The 19,695-nt window shown below is 42.6% G+C and overlaps 2 long non-coding RNA genes across 3 annotated transcripts in view; one reads left to right on the forward strand and one right to left on the reverse strand.

Moving 5' to 3' along the window:
- The window catches only part of LOC102553457 (uncharacterized), a 127,289-nt gene extending 113,368 nt beyond the window's left edge, over positions 1–13,921 (forward strand). The window contains exons 1-4 of one of the 2 annotated variants that reach the window (XR_001835559.3): positions 4,986–6,863; positions 9,813–9,945; positions 11,294–11,492; positions 13,446–13,921. This is a non-coding gene — a long non-coding RNA (uncharacterized LOC102553457). Of the gene's footprint in view, positions 1–4,985; positions 6,864–9,812; positions 9,946–11,293; positions 11,493–13,445 lie in introns of those variants that run through there. The other variant, XR_010062810.1, reaches the window with a different exon arrangement.
- On the reverse strand, positions 1,508–6,524 carry LOC102553526 (uncharacterized). The gene is made up of 2 exons (XR_349892.3): positions 5,965–6,524; positions 1,508–3,049 (listed from the first exon to the last, which is right to left on the reverse strand). It is a non-coding gene; the product is annotated as an uncharacterized LOC102553526 (long non-coding RNA).
- Positions 13,922–19,695: the final 5,774 nt, after the last annotated feature.

The raw sequence follows: 19,695 nt of genomic DNA on the forward strand, positions 1-19,695 counted from the left end.
AAAGAGATGTTTGCTGGAAAACGCCATCAGTTCTGTCTTCTGCCTCTTACAATTTATCTATCTATCTATCTATCTATCTATCTATCTATCTATCTATCTATCTATCTATCTGTAGCAAAGGGTTAAAGAGAAGTGTAAAGGCGTTAAAGGCCACTCTTTACCACATGACACATTCAGTACTCGCTCAGCCATGGTAAAGTCTCAGGGAATATTATTTTATTGTTTTATGAATTGCATCTGAGTATAAGAAAATGTGGGGTAAGTCTGTACTCAGGCATGTACATATGGCATATAAATGCATACATTGAATATACACACTTATAAGGAATTTACATTCATAAAGAAACTAAGTGTAAGAGGAAAAATACATTATGCCTATATCGAGTGCTGATATTTTTTCCTGGAAGGTTTCTTCCCTGTAATATTGAATTAAAGCCATTTACTATGCTTGGCCACTCTGGAGTGGGGAAGCTATGGCGGATTGGCTCTCAAAGCCAATGACAAAGATGGTACCTCCCATTGAGGAGGGCCCAAGAGCCAGGGTTGTGAGTCTCTGCCTCTTTGTACTTATTTTTACACACGAAATCATTGTGTCTGGGAAAGAGTGGTCCAGGGGATAAACTGGCCTCTCCACTAAGGTTTTCTGACTCGGGTTCCTTGAGGTAGCTTTGAAGCTACCCTGTTTCTCATCCTCCCCCTTAGTTATCTCTCAGCTAGTCTTGAGAAAGAAGCTTATGTCCTTCCTTCTAAGAAAAAGACAGGGATTCAGACAGTGCTTTCTGCATAAACCTAATCAGCCTGACCCTTAAACCATCACTTGGTTGCTTCTACGCACTCTTTGTTCATTCCTAATACCCTTAGGGGATTTAGAATAAATCATTTGGATAACAATATCTAAATGTTGAGGAAGAATGTAACATTTGACTTTTAAACCATGCCTAGTTTTCATAAACACGTTGTGTAGACCCAGTGTCAATAAAATGATGGAGCAGAACCTTCGATGGACTTTAACATTCTGGTTACTCATAATATCCATTACTTATGAGAATGGTTTAGAATTAGTTATATTCTAAGAAAACATAGGCAGAAGTTAACATCATCAAGAGATAAGAGTGCATAACTCTTCCTTGGGTGTTTAGAACCCAGACTAGACTAAGACATCATCCTTTGTGTAACTGAGGCTGCCTCTGTCAGCCTCGTTATCATTTTCGTTCTTTTTATTTCTTAAAACTCTTTGGCTTAAGAATCCCATTCTAGAGCCGGGGAAGTGGGTCTGTGGTTAAAACACTTGCTGCTCTTGCAGAGGACCCAGGTTCCGTTCCCAGCACCCATATGGTAGCTCACAAACGTCTGTAACTCCAGTTTCAGGGGATCAGATACCTTCTTGTAGCCGGTGGTGGGCACTGTACACATATGGTACGTTTTCATATATTCAAGCAAAACATTTATACGTGTACAATAAAAATCAACAAAATCTCTGAAAAGTACAAAAATGAAAACTCCACTCTGCATGTTTAAATGATCTTTAACAAAGGTACTCGTTGCTCTTTCACAGGAAGGTGCAGTCATGGGCTGGAGATGCTACGTCCCAGAGACAAGCCTGAAACCCCTGCACTCAGGAGGAAGGAGCAGGGGGATCAGACGTTTCAGGTCATTTGGGGCTATGTTGCAACCCTGTCTACCATAAAATCTGGGCTTATTGTAATGTTGGTCTCTACTCATTTGGGCCACTATAGCAGGGTGACTGATAAATGATGAAGGCCGATTTTGTAGTTCAGAGGCTGGGAAGGTCAAGAGCAAGTGTCCTGCTTCCTCTTTGTCTTGAGTTGTCTTATGCAGTCCTTGGTTTTCTGAATCTCAAACACATACATCTTTCTGTATTCTGATTGTCTTGGTCCATTTGTTGAATGGAGACCCAGCTTAGCTTGGTTTGCATTTCTGAGCTTTTCTCCCAGAGAACTCATTTCTCATTTCTTTAGCCAATGGTAATCCGCATGATTGCTTTCATATCCTTGATTTTTGGGTTCTTCCACCAAGTCCACATCAAATTTCTTTTATTTTCATGCTTTCTGCCAAGTAGTAGTCAATATATCCTACCCAGAACTTGATTATTGTTTTTCAGTTAATGAATCTGTTGCCAATCCGATCATCTTAGCTATTTTAATCATTATCCACTACAAACCACGTTAGACTTGGAAAACCAACCAGAGGAAGCTGTTTGCTTAGATTCCATTATCTTAAAATTATTACTATTAAAGAGTGTGATGAGATATATGTGGGACAGAAAAACATGAAATCATGTTATTAAGAATGTTGTGAACAAGAATTCTACCATTTTTTCCTCACTAAGTTTATACAAGGGACTACTTCTTGAGTCCTTTGAAGGCTCCCTATCAGACTGATGAAATAGATGTTGAGTCATAAAAGTAACAAAACATTGCACACATAATCAGCCTGCTAGAGCTTGAATGTCTGAGGCAAAGGGCCAGTGTTGTTTCTAATGACCCTCGCTAACTCAGCAGGGGTCAAGTCAAGGACCATCCAGGGGCTGCCCACAGGCTGAGCATGGCCAGCAGTACCATCTGCTTGGCCTCAGCACCTGACATGAATATTTGTATGTCAAAAAATTGCAAAATTAGCTTAATTTTATATTAAAATAGTGTCCCTATTGTCTTGAGAAATCACATTTGCATTTCTCCAATGTGCTCTGTTCTGCAGTTGCAGCAATCAGCAAAGAGCAACTCTTGCCCTCCTGTGGGCCAAGGAGCTCCAGGTTACCTCAGTCTTTACTAAGCAACAGTGATTCCTCACTCAAGATGAAGTTTCAGTCGCAGTCTTTAAGGGTAACAGTTACTTAGTCTAGTTTTTTTTCCCGGAACTGAGGAGGTGGCTTACTTGTCAGTTTTCCCTATGCAGGCCAGAGGACAACCTGACTTCCGATGCCCAGAGTACTCCTGGGCAGAGGTGTTGAGGACAGAGATAAGAGGATCTTGGAGCTTACTGGTCTTCTGCTCTGGCCAATCCGTGAGCTCTTATTTCAGTAGGGACCCTGTCATAAGAAAGAAAATGTAGACTAATGAAGGAAGACAGCAGACACTGATCTCTGGCTTCTGCACTAACACACACACAAGCATACACGAGCACATATATACACGCACACAAATATAAACAGTGTTTTTCTGTAACCATTCTCTTTTAAAATTTATACAGAAAATGACTAGCTTGGGATATCTTTAAAACTGAGCTTTCTCACACGTTTGATTGTGAGTGCAAGGTGTACATTATGCAGCGTCTTTTCTTGTGCATTCCTTCCGAGTAGCTGCAGATGTGCTAGTTTGAGATGAATGTCTTATACCCACAGAGAAAAGCAGAGGTGGACTCAGTAGCACAGCACTTGCTTGGTGTATGTGAGGCTCTCACATGGTGAGAAAAAAACAAGGCAGAGCTGAAGTGACTTTCAATGAGAGAACTTGTAGAGGGATTTTAATCCGGCATGGTTACTCTGGCTAGAATTACAGACGTGCCCTTAGTACATACATTTAATCCCAAACGAGGAAGGTAAAGTTAGTTTGTAGAAGGAAGCACCATGTTTGAAAGCGATGCCTAATTGAGAAGGAGAAAAAGTGGTGAGAATGAGGATCTAGACATTTAGAACATGCTGCCAAAGTTAGTATGAGGCCAAGCAGAGCAATTCGGCGAGAAGCTGAGAGAAGCCAGTTTGAATCAGTCAGTGTGGAAAATTTTAAACCAGAATGCCTGAGTTGACTAGCTAGTGAGAGTTCAGAAAGAACTAGAAAGGGTAAGCTTATTCAGAACCGAATCTCTGAGGCTGAAAACATCCTAGGCCTACATGGGATTGTGTGGAAGCTGGAAGCTTCCAGGACAAGGCCTAAGTTAGCAGACGGAGACAGTAAGCCCCAGGACTACAATTGTGTCAGGTAAATAAAATATTCCTTTATAAGAACTGACTTCCAAACAGGGGTGAGTTACCACAGGTTGTGCTTAAAGATAAGATATTAAATTGTGGCGGGTGGCACATGCAATACCAGTAATGGAGAAGATGAGACAGAAAGATGGAGGGTTAGAGATGAGCCTGAATTTCACAGTGAGGTCTGGGCCAGTCTGGCAATAGAATAACGCCATATATCAACAACAATGCTGATATAAACTACCGATATTTAAAAAGAAAAGCCCTAAAAGTTAGACATCTCATATAACCCAAGCAGGCCTCAAACTCTCTGGTAAATCCAGAATGATCTTGAAATTCTAATCCCTTTGCCTCCTGTTAGAATTGCAAGTGTGCACCCCTGTGTCTCTCTCAGGCAGTGTCTCAGATGTAGCAAAGTAAGCAAGTGTTCTACCCACTGAACTATATCCCTGGTTTAGCATCTTCCCTTTCATTTCTTACAAATCATCTATATTAAATGTTCACTTTGTGTGCATATGTGTATGGGCGTGTTCCGTCACAGCACACGTGTATATGTCAGTAGACAACTTGTGGGAATCTGTTCTCTTCACCCTGTGGGGTTTAGAGGGTTGAACTCAGGTCCCTGAGGCCAGAAGCAGGCTTCTTTACCTGTTGAGCCTTCTTACTGCACTAATTTTTAGTTTATATATTTTGTAGAAGAGAGTCAAGATGTAGTAATTCTGTTTCATGCATACATAAACTTTTGGAAGGGTGCTAAAATGTGAGGGCTTGAAACACATTATTAAATAAGGGTAGAGCTAATGCCAATCAACCAGAGTTTCCAGGGACTAAGCCACTCCCCAAAGACTATACATGGACTGACCCTGGGCTCCAACCTCATAGGTAGCAATGAATAGCCTAGTAAGAGCACCAGTGGAAGGGGAAACCCTTGGTCCTGCCAAGACTGAACCCCCAGTGAACGTGATTGTTGTGGGGAGGGCGGTAATGGGGGGAGGATGGGGAGGGGAACACTCATAGAGAAGGGGAGGGGGAGGGGCTAGGGGGATGTTGACCCGGAAACCGGTAAAGGGAATAACAATCGAAATGTAAATAAGAAATACTCAAGTTAATAAAGAAAAAAATTAAAGTAAAAAAAAATAAGGGTAGAGCTGTCAATCTTGGGATTTTAAAGGGACTTGGGTAACCTGCACCTTCATTTTATAGATGAAGCTTCTGAAGTCCCATTGTACCCTGACCCTCACAGTTGGAGCATGCAAAGGCTTAGTTAAAGGAATACATGCTGATTTTAAATCCCACTCAAGTACTTTTAAGAACAGGAGACCAACACAAGGACAGGGAATTCTTCTGCAACAGATGAATAACATGGAAAAAAATTGTCAGACTTCATCTTGAAGCAAAGCAGGTTTCTACTGGTGGGTACCGACAGTTTCCTTTCTGGAGAACCATGGCAACTGATCAATGCTTCCCCCCATTTGCCAGAAACTGCCTGCTGTGGCCCCATTCCTATTGGCCAGCTCTCTTTGGCCTGCATCTGCCTTCTTTTCCTGTGGAAATAAAATATACAAGCAGGAGAAAGGACATATTTGGTAATGTTACGCTCTTCAGCTTCCTCTTTGGGGCCGCCTCAGCTGCAAAATGTCAAGGGAAAAAATATCCCTCCAACTTGGAATTAATTCCAGACAGACCCTGATGCCTGCAAAGTTGTCAGAGGGAGCCAAGTGCAGGAGAGCCAAACATGAAGAAGGTTCACTATTCGACTTCAAGAGACGTTCAAATAATCAGACACTCTGGTATTTATGATCCCCCCCCCCGCCCCTTTCAGATGGTCCGCAGCTCGCAAGGTTCCCCTCCCTTTCCCACCGACTCTGAGCTTCCTTTTACACGAAACCACGATGGTTATAAAAAGATTCTTCCATTACTTGGAAGCCGCAAGCACTCCAGGAGACTCTGTTCATACAGGCTCTTTAGGGCTGCAGGGCGGCCCCTCCTGGTTCTTAGTCTGGGGATGGCAGGCCAGGAAGTCAGACACACTTCACCTTGACGATGCCACTGGGGTCCTCATCTAGTCCGTGTGTCCGTGCCAAAGCTTGCTGCCACTCACGGCATTAACGGTGGAGACCTTAACTGAAGAGCCCTTACTCCTTTCCACAGGCCTTCCGTTTCAGAAGGAGCTGTGGGCTCACCATTGTACGGACCATCCCAGTTGGAAAGTAGACCTCCGGGACTGCTCCCGAGGTTGAGTTTGGGGAGAACTTCTTTCTCCTGGCACTTGGTGCCCTTGCTCCTTTCATCCATTGCCACGCTGCTGGCAGGAAAGAAAGGAAGCTGAATTTGTGATCCAGACTTTATTACATTGCTGCATACACATTTCCTCCCATTTTCTTGGTCTTCGTTTCTAAACGCCACAGTGTTTGTTTGTCCTTGGTCACCCTGCGTCCTTATTTGGATTCTTCAAGAAGCTTTGAAAGCTTCCAAGGATCCGTTTTAGCAACCGGTGGAAGTGTCCACATGAGGGATGGGATGTTCTGTCTTCACCTGTGGTCTTCATGAATGAGGGTCTTTTTTTCTCGTTTCCTGCAGCGCCCAGTGTCTAACTGCGGGTTTTGTTCCTCAACAGTCTCCGGTTTGTGCTAGTTCCATGGTGATCAAGCGTTAGGTCATAAACATTAGATGTGGCATCACTGAGTGAGTCAGGGAGGAAGAAGCCGGCTGGAAAAGCAGCTGAGAGCTTCTGTTGACAGATGGATGCCTTCCTAATCACAGGCTGCAGGAGAGGGGAGCCTCGCCCTGCTCAATTCTGACACTGATTCACAGACCTGGACAGACCGTTCTGCAGGAGGCTGGGGAAGCCCATCTCAGGGCTCATTGCTTTTTCCCTTCCACACCTCTCACTGGACAGCCATGGCTCTAAGAAGAGGTCAAAGTGAACAGAGAGGTCTTTCTCACGAGTTTCTGAGTGTTTTTACTTTTTAAAAAATCTTGTCTGTTCTTTATGAGACAAATATAAACCAAGTTTAGGTGGCTAACCCTTGCTTATGGCATAATTATATAAGACAAATTTGCTCGTAGCATAATTGTTCTAAAGTGCTGTTTGGTCTCTCTGTTTTCTTATCAAGAAAATAGGTCTAAAAGGAGCTTATCTTTTGGAAGGAAGAGGGTCCTAGTAGATAATTTTATTATAGCCTTTCAGCCCATCTTCAGGATTGATTCTCTGTGAATCAGAAAATGCCTGGTATACTGGTTCCTCTTAGAATATTTGCATATAACCTGTGTACACATATTTTTAATAACCTGTAGACCTCTCACAGTATCCAATACAATGTAAATGCTATGTAAATAGGTATTATCTGGTACATTCTAGGGAATCAGGACAAGAAAAAAGTGTCATACTTGTTCAGTATGAACAGGTTCCTTTCAATACCTTCACTTCAGAGTTGGCAAACCCACAGACATGGAGTTGGTGGCTATGGAAGGCCACCCTGTATCAGTTAGTGCTCCTTGTCGCTATTAAGACGAGGAATATCATGTGTTATAGGCACAATCCCTCAGGCCCAGGTTTCATTTTAGAAGAATTTGCTTAGGATTTCTAAACTCAGAGAGCACACGTCATTGAGTTGAGATAGGATGTGAGGGGACTGGTCTCTAAGAGAAACAATGGCCTCTCCTGTGGTCACTATCACGAAGCACTCAGTTTTTCTGCCAACAGGTCAGCCTTTATCTTACAGGCGTGCTAGACCTGAAAGAGAACATTCCACCCAGGGATCAGGTTCTATCACCTCACTGGAATGCAACGTAAAACCACAGAAACTTTAGTCCAAACACATTTACCACGGTTCAGTTTGATAGAAGATAGCATTTGGATGATCTACCCAGGTTACACTCCCTCTAGGCTGAAGGTGGGATACAGGAAAATAAATTTAAAATCCAAAAGGGAGCTTCAGGCAAGCTGTCCAGAAGAGCTTTTGACATCAGGGATGAAAAGAAATTGTGAAAAGAACCTATTGGAAAAAGCCGTTGAGCTGATTCCAGAAATGCTCACCTGAGTGGTCCATATGTAGTCCTGAGACAGGGGCAAAGCTCTATTTTCTTCAAGACTTGAGATTCTCTAACTTATCAAAAGAGTAAGTGTACATTACTTGCTGCTCTTAACAGTAGTGTCCATTGGCTGGTGGGATAGCTACTGGCAAATTGCTTGTCTCGAAAGCAGGAGAACTTGGATCTGATTGGCAGAACTCACGAGAAACAAAAGGAAACAAACGAAACAGAATGCCCTGCATGCTGGCATATGCCAAAGCTCGGGAGATGGAGACACAAGTAGATCCCTGAGGTTGACTGGCAAGCCAGCTAAGTTTAGTATACCTGAGGAATTTCAGGCCAGTGAAAGACTATTTCTCCAAACAAACAAACAAACAAACAAAAAACAAACAAACCAGAGGAACAACTGAGGTTGTCCCCTGGTCTCCATATATGTACACACTCACAACACTACACAGTCACGACCCACATAAATCCTCATGAACACACATGAACACACATGAAAACACACACACACACACACACACACACACACACAGGCACGCACACCCAAATTGGCCTTTATCAGGCAAATACTACTTCCACATAATAATGTCAGCTTCTCCTCATTGGTGGCTAACTGGGAAGACCTTTATTCCATTTTTCTGCTTTACCCAGAAACACATACAGGCACAGAGAGGTTATTGATGGCAGCAAGAGAGCAGAGCCCAGGACACTCACAACCATGGCTTCCCATTCTCTGTGCTTGCTCCACCAGGAGTCGCATGAAAACCTGTACATGACAGAGCCCCACTTCTATTTTTGTGTGTGTGTGTGTCACTACAGACTGAATTCTAGAAATGCCTTTGTAAGAATTTTGTTTACTGAGTGGGGCAGTCCCGAGACAGAAATGTGATGAGCTCAGGGGCTGGTGTGGCCAAATATCAGTCTGAAAGAATGGTTTAGACAAAGGGTAAGAGGAAATGCTAGGGACATGAGCTCATTTTCTACTCACAAAAGAAGTTAGAAGGTTACATTTGAGATTCAGCCTCTGTGCCTTTTACTCAAACCGGTGCTGGAGGCCCTCGTGCAACCACAGCTCCACACAGATCACCACAGAGACTTTTCTGAGCAAAAACCTTGTTAACTTCTCTTAGAGAAAGTTCTATTTCATGTTTCAAATCTACAAAGAAAAATGTGCACCTAATTGGACCGTCACTGTGTCTTACAATACATGGGTAACTCATTTCAGATGAAAACGTTCGTTACAACTCTCTGGTCAGTCTGCCCCTTTCTCTCTTTTTTCTTGTTTGTTTGTTTGTTTGTCTTTGAGACAGTCTCACACTGTGACCCACAGAGATCTGGACTTGGCAACCCCCCAACCCCAGCCTCACAAATGCTTTGGTGACAGACAACCACACCTTTTTCTTTTTCCAGTCTTGCAGGGTGATCTGTCCCTTTTGCACAGGAAGCAGTTGAGTGGTTCTACTTTTTCCATGGACGTTGTAGTTAAAGGGCTTTTTCTTCCCAACGTTATGACTTGAGGGAGCACGCATTCATAGCTGAGAGAAAATTAACGACACTGAATGGTGAAATCCTCACCCGAAACTGATATTAATATCATTAACAGTAATGCTATTAGCAACACTTTTATTCATTACCATGTTTTTAAAGATATAATATATACACCCATATGTGAGAATTCTCTATATAGTCCTAATAAGCAAATCTCATATAGCATGAATAGTTATTTTCATAATGAATTTTGCCTGGCAGGGGGCTCCAAAAGTTATTTCTTCTAATCAGAGAGGAACTGGAATTCTCATTAATTATCCTATTGTTCAGGCTAAGTTGTTTCTTTTTTCTGTAGAAAAATTGGCCAATGGGTGACTATATACCTCAGTGTTAACCTGTCAGCACCGGTGAACACAGCAGCTTACATCCGGGACCTCAGCATGGGACAAAGGAGAACAAGGGTGCGACAGTGAACTCAAAATGTCCAGGTAGATCAGACGACTGCGGAACAAAAAAAGATTGACAATGAGGTGGGATTTGAACAGTAAGGGACAGAGAGAAAATGAAGACCATTGCTAGAGTATGGCCACTCCTGCCCTCTTCTGGGCCCTGTGTCTGTTCCTTCCTTCTCGAGCATTCTTATTTACTTTGTTCTCAGAGGTCTGCACTGCCATGGATTGGCTTGCGTCAACACATGGAGCCAGAGTCTAAGCTGTAGTCATCAGCTGATGTTATGCTAAAGTCAGAAGGCCCTTCTCTAGTAAACGAGCATTACAATAGGTAAACGAAGTTAAAGGCAAAATCCCTGTGCACTGGCACTCAACGTTTATAATGGAATGCATGCATAAGGGGTGTGAGCAAGATGCGTAAGAGAAATGTGAGGGGACCTAGACACACAGAGACGGGACATCCCATTGTTTGTATATCTGAAGATGTAATTTCTGAGAAACAGGAGAGAGAGGGTGGAGAAAGTGGGGAGAGGAGGGGGAAGGAAGGAGCTTTAGGAAATTAGTTCCAATAGTTATAGAAACTTGGCCTGTCCCAAAAGCTGCATACCAGTTGGGGTCCCACTCCCTCCCTCAGCAGACCAAGGATTTCCACCTTACTGGGATCCATGGCTTCGATGAGGAAAATAATTTCAGGAGTGGCCAGTGTGTGAAACACATCTATGGTGTACTACAGGAATCCTAACACAGGCTTAAGCACAGAGTCAAGAGAGGAAAAGATCAGAAGAGACTTAAACATACCCTAGAGCTCAGGTGCAGACTTCTCAGGAGTCAAGACACTGTTTTGACAATAGCCATATGTAGGATTTTGGTAGGATGTCACTGAGTGGTGTTGGAGAGACATCTAAGAGAATTACAAATACAGAGACAAAAGTCTAGCTCATGAGACACTGGGAAGGTGGATGTCCTTTAGTTAACAAATGCTAACAGCTTGTCTGAAATTCTCTAGAAATGTCTAGGGGAAGGAATGAGGTCCTAGCCAAACCATCTCTCTATGAATAGAATATTAACTTTATTTCCATAGCCTTTAAAGCTACTGCTGATATGTTGGCATTGATGAGACTGGGATGGCAGTCCCCTCCCCCTCTCATGCTCCCTTTGTTTCACTCCTCCCTTAGTCTGAAGTTCAGAAAAGAATTAGAATTTGAATCCCGTTATAAGCTGCCAACCTGCTGGTCTGCAGGCAAAGTACCTTTTTCCTTGGGAAGCCAGTCTGGTCTCTGAGATCCTCAGTCGTCTGAATGACCACTGGATATGCGGTGAAGTGTCATCTACTTATTCAGCGTTCACTGATCGAAACACTAATCCTTGTTTTGAAATTCCTCCGTAGAAACATTGAGAGCAAGGGCTGGCTAAATGCATGACTGCTGTGGCCCGGAACATCTGAATGGCCTATCCTAAATGAGTTACACACACAGCTACTACCCTTTCTTCATGAGATTTTACAACAAGCTCTCCAAGGCTGGCTTCTCTAAACAGGATTTACTTTAACTGAGGCCACGAGAAAACTGGAAACAGGAGAAAGCCTGGTATGTATGTCTCTCTTTTATGTTTGTCTCCTGTATTATGGATCCCTTATTTACCCATGCATGGGCATGGTAGTCTCCCAACCACGATCTTAGCATACCTCATTCGCTTTGAAAGCCAAAAGCATAGAGTTATGTCCTAAGCCTGGTGTCAACCATGGATTCTAGGAGAGTAAGACTTCACAGGAAGGACAGATCATTTCCAGATGAGGACAGTTGTCTCCAACGTAGATGCTACACCCTGGGGAAGATGACCTTGTGAGAACCAGATTTGTTCCCTCATGTGTGCCATTAAATTAAAAGATTAAACATTTCTCAGACTACCTACAGACCCAAAGCTAGAAAATGGCCATTGCAACCATGACTGCTGAGATTACAAAGTTCCTTGAACTCACAGATGCACACTAAGAAAAGCAGCAATGTGGAATCATCTCTTCAACAAGAACGATGTATAACCTGTTTTTCCACCCAGAAGGCTGGGAATGGAGGTGGTTAATAACCTGGTGATTCACATTATCTGTAGGGCCAGGTCAGACCACAGTCCCACAAACACGACCAGAGGTAGCTGATAATCCCAGGGACCTTTGCATTGTCTGTATGGCCAGGGGCTCCCCCAAGATCCTACAACTAGGACTGGAGATACCCGGTAGTCTAGGTGACCTTTGCATTATCTCTTCCTCAAGACCCCACAACCAGGACTGAATGTGACTCATATCTCAAATGACCTCCTCACTATCTATATAAGACCACGACAGATCCTCCACCAGGCCCTTACGATAACACATGTAGCCTGTCTCTAGAACCCACCCTCATGGAAGAACTGACACATACTTTGAGAAGAGGTTCAATGTCATTATGCCTCCTTGTGCACAGGGCATTGCATTAACCTAGGAAACCTTTTTTTTTCCAAATTTTACTGTACTTAAATATGTTTATAATAAATTGTCCAGTGTCAGAAGTCTGAGCTGGGTGCACTTGACTTCTGTTGAACTAGATTTCCTTCTTGCCTCATATGGATTGGTAATCTCTTGGATCTGGTGGTCACGGAGAACTCCTCCCCCACCAGATCTGACCAGAACTGCTTATTTATGCATATTTTTGCTCCTACCCGAATCCTTCCTCTGTGTAATTATTAATTTATTTTTATTCTCACTTTACTGCCCTGGCTAGCCTGGAGCTCACTATATAGTCTAGGCTTAAACTCATGACACTCTTCCTACCTCAGCCTCCCAAGTACTGGAATTACAGGAGCCATAATCTGGAGCTCATATGGACACCATGAAGATGAGTATAGAATTCCAGACTACTCTATTTGTTCATTTTCCCAGTGTGGTAAATGAAACCTCCTTTTTCAACTTTTCACCCATACTTGTCTCAATAACTGGAGTCCTGGGGCCAGTTGCAGAGAGAGCTCAGCCTGCTGAGGCTGCTTAACCAAGGACTCTTCACTGAAACTTGGGTCAGGCTTACATGTTAGAGATAATGGTGATGGTGGTGCTGATGATGACTTAGTAGTTTCTGAAGTCATCTATGGTGAGAAAATTTGGGTAGTGTTCTAGCAGTCGTTCTCAAGGGAGAGGGAAAAAAAACCCACCCTTTCCTTTAATGGGAGAATGAGAAGAAGTTATAGCTGTCTAACATCTGTCCTGATTCTGTGAGAAAAATCATTCAAGGTTCACAATCATCTCACAGAGCAGATTCTAATGCTCAACCCTGATGAAAAAGATGACTGACTATCACGTCAAGGAACCAGGGCTGAAGAGGTGGCTCAGCAGTTTAGAGCACTAGAGCACTGACTGCTCTTCCAGAGGTCCTGAGTTCAATTCCTAGCACCCACATGGTGGCTCGCAACCATCTGTAATGGGGTCTGATGTCTTCTTCTGGTGTGTCTAAACATTGCTACAGTGTACTTATATACATAAAATAAATAAATAAATCCTTTTTTTTTAAATTAAGGAACCAAAGAAGGTCTTGTGACTTACTGTTTACCTGGAAGCCTGAAGTGTGTGTTATAGTTTCACCGCACTGAGAGGCCAAGCCTGCATCTTTCATCATACAAAGAGCCTGCTGTGTCCTCCTGGGATCTATCAGTGAAGCACAGAGATTCCCACTTATTTTTTCCCTTTAGTTTTATTCTGCCTGTTTGTTGACGTTGCCCAGAGCTTGTGTTCTAACTTTATTACACCTGGTTGGTGAAGCCACCCTTCATCTCTAGGAGAAAATGACAGAAAGATGTGGAATCCGCCTCTGGATGAGAACACAAAGTAGCTCTCAGAAGAAAAAGAAGTGGCCACACACAGGTAACATTTTCATGAGGTGACTCGGTGAGGTCATGAGATAGGCCCTACTCCACCCGTCTGGGATGAGCTTGATTGAGGCTGCTCTTTGGGTGCCTTTAATTACAGGATAAGGATGGACTTGCATCTCTGAAAGCAAACTTTGTCCAGGTCTCAAAGACTCACTTTGCTTTTCCAAATTACCTCACCTGGGAGAGCCTATTAACAGTCATGGGATGTCTCTGGAAAGATACATAGAAGACCTGGTGGTGACATTGTTTCATCTGGGGTGAGGGCATTGGTACCATGCCAGGGCACCTAAAAGGCTTGTTTCTCCTGGCATATGTTTGTATGCCTTTGAACCATGTAGAATGTGAAAGTTCATATGGTATGCACATATTACTTTCTTAAAACTATCCACCTACTATCTACCCGTATCCAGCTAATTATTAGTAAGAAAAAGCCATAAAGACAGAAGAGCCAAGGAGACCATCCATCTTCCTGGTTGATATTCCTGGTTAACTTTATTTTTAATTTTTTCTTTTCACAGATACAGAGACCCTAAGCAAACATTTTCCTGTTCTTGCTCAGAATAGGCCAGGCACACTTTTAATGAAAGTTCTCTGCAAAAGTTATTAATATCTGATGCTTGGCTACATCTTGTTACATTGTCTGTGCACATATCTTGCTACATTATCTGTGCCCATTTTAAGCCTGCATTCACACACCACTTTCTTCACAGGACCTGCCATGACCCAGCTTTTTAAATTGCAAACTTACACTTCAGAATTAGATGTCTATTTTATGCTCATGAAATCTCATCTTTGAAGGTTGTTCTGTGTGTGTGCAGAGCATCCTTGCTGTCTGGAGCTGAGCCCACAAGAACAAGGACACACTTGTTTGCACGTTTTTTCCTCTTCTTTTCCCCCACACCTCAGCACAGCCTGGAATAATTGCTGACAAAAAGCGAGAGAGGGAATTTTTGTTTCCCTTTTTAAGTTCGCTATGCTCAATTAGTATTTTTAATAGGCAAGTATTTTTTTTTAACAAACACATCTCACTCATTAGCCTGTCAATAGTGACTCTTCGTTTTATCTCAAAAACACAATACAGATTTTAAGAATAAAATTCAAGAATCTATTTTCTACAGATAACCAAGGAGTATATGAAAAGAATGCTCAAGTTAACTAGTGACTAGAGAAATGTAAATAAAAAGCTACAGTGAGAATAGCTGCTATTAAAATCAGAATTGGTATTGATGTGTAGAAAGGGAAGTCTTTGGGTCCTTTCAGTGGAGATGTAAATCATTTAAGTGCTGTAGAAAGTAGTCTGGAGGTCCTGCTACATGACCTGGCAATCTGGCTCTTGTGCACATATCTAGTGTAGTTTGTATGTGAAATGTGCTCTGGTGTTCCTATGTTGGAACATTTGGCCCCCAGATGGTGGCACTGTTTGGGAAAGTTGTGGACTCCTCAGGAGGTAAGGCCTCACTGCAAGAGCTGAGTCAATGGGAGGCTTGATCTATCACCCCCTGTGGTGGTCTGGATAGGAATGGCCTCTAGGGAGTAGCACTATTAGGAAGTATGGCCTTATTGGAAGAAGTGTGTCACTGTGGGGTTGGGCTTAGAGGACTCAGAAGCTCAAGTCAGTTCTCCCCTTGCTCCCTGCTGGTCAAGATGAAGAACTCTCAGCTCCTACTCCAGCACCTGCATGCTGCCATGTTTCCCACCATGATGATAAACCCCTGAATTGTAAGCCAGCCTCAGTTAAATATTTATCTTTGTAAGAGTTGTTATGGTTGTGATGTCTCTTCACAGCAATTGAACCCCTATTTAAGACACCATTCATTCATTTTCCTGAGTGCAGATATATTTTAACAGGCCAGCCTCCTGCACCTACCACCCAACCTTCTCTATTTATTACCATACCTTGAGTTCCACGATGGACTGTAATCTCCGGAACTGTGTTGTGTAACAGTTTCCTCCTAGATTGAAACATTCCATACTGCAAGAAATCTCCTTAAGCAGGAAGACAAGCAGTTTAAAACTGCTTCAGGAAGTCCCCAAAACTGTTCAGATTCCACTATGTCTCCATATGAAGAATGTGGTTCTTTCTTGCTGGAATCCAGAGTTGCAATTTGTCTTGGACAACAACATACAAGGAAGAGTGAATCCTAAAAAAAACTTAGGTTGTGTCCATTTCCACTTGGACTCCTCTGCCTCTGCTATGACACAAGCCCATCTGAGGTATCCCAGGCTCCTTTACCTTAGCTGTCAAATGGATGTCCCCAAGCTAGAGCTGCTGTGATCAACTTGAAAAATTTCAATGAGAAGCATGGTCTCCCTACTGAGCCCAAATCCACCCACCCCACGTATATGAGGACTAAAGGGCTGCAGTTCAAAATCTCAAGTTGACAGCAGCAACTACTTAGACTGTAGCAATGTATGAATATGGCCTGTGTCTGTTGGACCTGTTGTACTGCTTCCTTCTCTTATTGGTACAACAAGATATCTGAGGAGGGCAGTTTAAGGAAAGGAGTTTGTCTTGGCTCATGGTTTAAGAAAGGGTAAAAGACTGGGGAGATGGCATAGAAATGAGACTGTGGTAACTACTCATATTGTGTCCATTCAGGGTACACAAAGAGATGACAGCTAATGCTCAACTCATCTTTTCCTTTTTATTTACTCCAGTACCAAAGCCTCTGAGGTGGTTCTGCCCACATTCAGGATAGGTCTTCTCTTCTCTATTCAAGCCCTAGGAAAATATCCTCACAGACACACTCAGCTGTGTCCCCCAAGGTATTTTAAACCCCTTCAAGCTGACAATGAAGACTAACCACCACACTCTGCCTAAGACGTAATGTCCCAGTGACATGCCACGGGATGGAACCTTCTCTGCAGCCGACTGTGCTCCATGAACTTCGCCCAAATTCTGGGTATGACTCTTGGTGAACATGACCTGGAGAAGTGCTTTCCAGAACTTGTGTGGGTGTGGGGGAGGATAAGGAATGCTGCCAGTTTCTGTTTCCTGCATCTCTGCTCTCTTCAACAGTCAGCCAGCTGGTGCAGCTGCACCCTTTGAGCAAATGATATTATATCCTGGGCATTAGCCTAAGTAGTGCCACACACGCATGAAGCCTCAGCTGTTATTTGTTGTGCTTCGTGTTATTCTTGGCTCTGTTGGACTGCCTGAGGGTGGCATAGGCTTCTGCACACCAAACACTTTTTTCCAAGATACGGAGATAGAAGCTTGATCAACATAGCCATTAATGATGATGGTTGTGTATTAGGAAAGTATGACTGGATCACATTTTTAGTATATTGAGATTTTCTTTTCCACAGTAAGAATTGTGCAAGTAAATTAACTATACAAAATTATATGACATAAAACTATATATAGTAAGTATGCTCTTCCAGGGAGAAGTTTAAACCTTGCCCAGACTACTGCATAGTTGTGCATTATTTATAAGCACAGATATCTACTCACTGCCTTGCATAGTACCATTCATATCAATATGGTGGAGATAAGTCACATGAATTAATAAATACATTGAATCAGGTTTGTAATGAGTATTGTGGTTTGAATGAGATATGTCCTCCACAGGCTCATGTACTTGAATGTTTGGTCCCCAGTTGATGTCACTGGGGAGGTTTTGGAAACTTTGGGAAGTAGAGCCTTGCTGGAAGGAGTGGGTCAATGAAGGGAGGCCTTGAGGGTTTGTAGCCTCACCCCATTTCCTGTTCCCATTCTCTTCCTGTGTATATACACACGTGATCACTCTACTTCCTACTCCTGTGACCATGATTTCACTACTTCTCCAAACCTGATCCCTACAGAGCCATAAGCCAAAATGAACTCCTTTCTCTTCCTAGCTGCTTTTGAGCATGCTGGGTTTTTTTCTTTATCACAGTAACTAGAAGGTAACTAAAACATTACCATCCATGCTAAGCGATGAGTGAGTGATTGCTAATGAGGGGTAATTGATTCTGCACGCATTTTCTGGAACAATTGAATACCGCTATTCTTTAGCACATGCTACTCGCGATTTTGATACGACTTAGGTATTTCTGACCTGGGTTTAAAACCTGAAGGTAAAAAATTGGAAAATATGTATCCTATTTATAGCCTCTGGTGAAAGCATCCTATTTCTAGTCCACTTAAAATAATGGAAGAAAATGTCCATTTATTGACTTTGTTGGCCAAAACTCTGGGTATGGTAAAGAAACAAAGGAAGAAAATATCTTATGTATGGCCCTGCCACACGGTTTGCAATTTAACGGGATGCAAGCATTACCACCCTTGAAAGTTATTTCAATGAAACTACCAAAAATAATACATACAAAATTTTGTTCTTGACCTGGTTACAAATCAAACACTCGAGGAGATTTTCACAATCATCAACGTAAGACTATTGCAGTTTCTCCTTTACTCCGTCCAGGATGATAGAAGTTAGCCCTTAAGTATCTGAAAGCTCGCAGTGCATGGTGTTAGATTTGTGAATATATAATAGTTTAAATTGTCTCAATTCTAAAGGGGGGCTGAAATGCACAGAGTGAGTAATTTTGGATTCTTTAAGATGATGTTCGTGGAGAAGTGGAGCTTTAAAATAAGGTACTGAAGGAAAGACGCATAGGTTGACGTGGAAGAATATTTTTATTTTAAAACTTATTTTATGATTGGGATTTTTCTCAAGCTTAGATGAATTAATTTCTGAGAAGCTCATCTTTGCATAGGTGGTATGAGTAGTGTTTTTACTTGATATCCATCAAGACACACACCTTCTCTGTCTCTGTCTCTGTCTCTCTCTGTCTCTCTGTGTCTCTCTGTTTCTCTCTGTCTCTGTCTTTCTCTGTCTCTTTGTCTCTCTATCTCTCTCTCCCTTTTCCTTCTGCAAAACTGCGACTTGACTTATTCATGCACTAAACTAGCCCACAAAGATTTGAAAACTGAATTCGTATCCATCAACAAAGCCAGAGGTGGATTGAAGTTAGCCACAATGGAAATGTTTGCACCAACGAAGCTGGCAGGAGCTGAGCCCTGGCCTCTCTCTCACCACACAAGTAATTCTTAAACATTTATCTACTATCACACAATTTGTTCCTGTAGAAAAGTGTATTCGTGATGCACACATTGCCCCTTTCATAAATTTATGTTAGGTATTTTGAAATTATGTCTCAACTTTCAAGTACCCATTATTCCAATGGAAATTAAATAATTTACAAGAATATGAGCCGGAATGATGGGTCAGTGGGATAAGTGCTAGCTGCAGAATCTCGAGGAACAGACTTTGTATCTCTCGAACTCATGAAAAGTCATACAGTCCCCGTAGCTGTCTGCCGTTGTGGTGTGTGAAAGGCAGATACTGGGACTCCTCAGAGCCCACTGACTACCTAGACAACAGAACAGATAAACTCTAAATTCTGCGAGACCCTGCTCAGCAAAGTAAGTGGACAGAGATAGAAGACACCCAAAGGTAACTTTAGGCCTTTACATGCATGTGGACGAATGCACCCTCAGCACACATAATCGAGCATGCAAACACGTATGTGCATATGCATATAAAGACATGCATACACAGGCAGAGGTAAGACTGTGTCTTCTGTGTTTTTTGCTTCTTTATTTTTACACCCCCTTTTTTATTTTGTCCCCATCCACTTGGCCCAATGTGCTCGCACGCATCCTGTGGCCTCATACCAGGCAGTCTTGTGTTGGCTTGGAAATCGTTATATCTTTCTCCTGCCTGTCTTCATAACACTTCATACCACAGACTTCAGTTAATTTAAGCAGCAGTTAAGTTAATCCACATCAGTTTCTTCTCTGTTGGATGAGAAAAGATAAGCAACAAAATAAATTAGGAGTCTTGTGACTGACCCTAGATTTCTGTTACTCAAGGGAACCCAAATGAAGCAAGCTAACATCACTCTGCCAAG

The sequence above is a fragment of the Rattus norvegicus genome, chromosome 1, assembly GCF_036323735.1.
Source record: "Rattus norvegicus strain BN/NHsdMcwi chromosome 1, GRCr8, whole genome shotgun sequence".
Taxonomy (NCBI): Eukaryota; Metazoa; Chordata; class Mammalia; order Rodentia; family Muridae; genus Rattus; species Rattus norvegicus.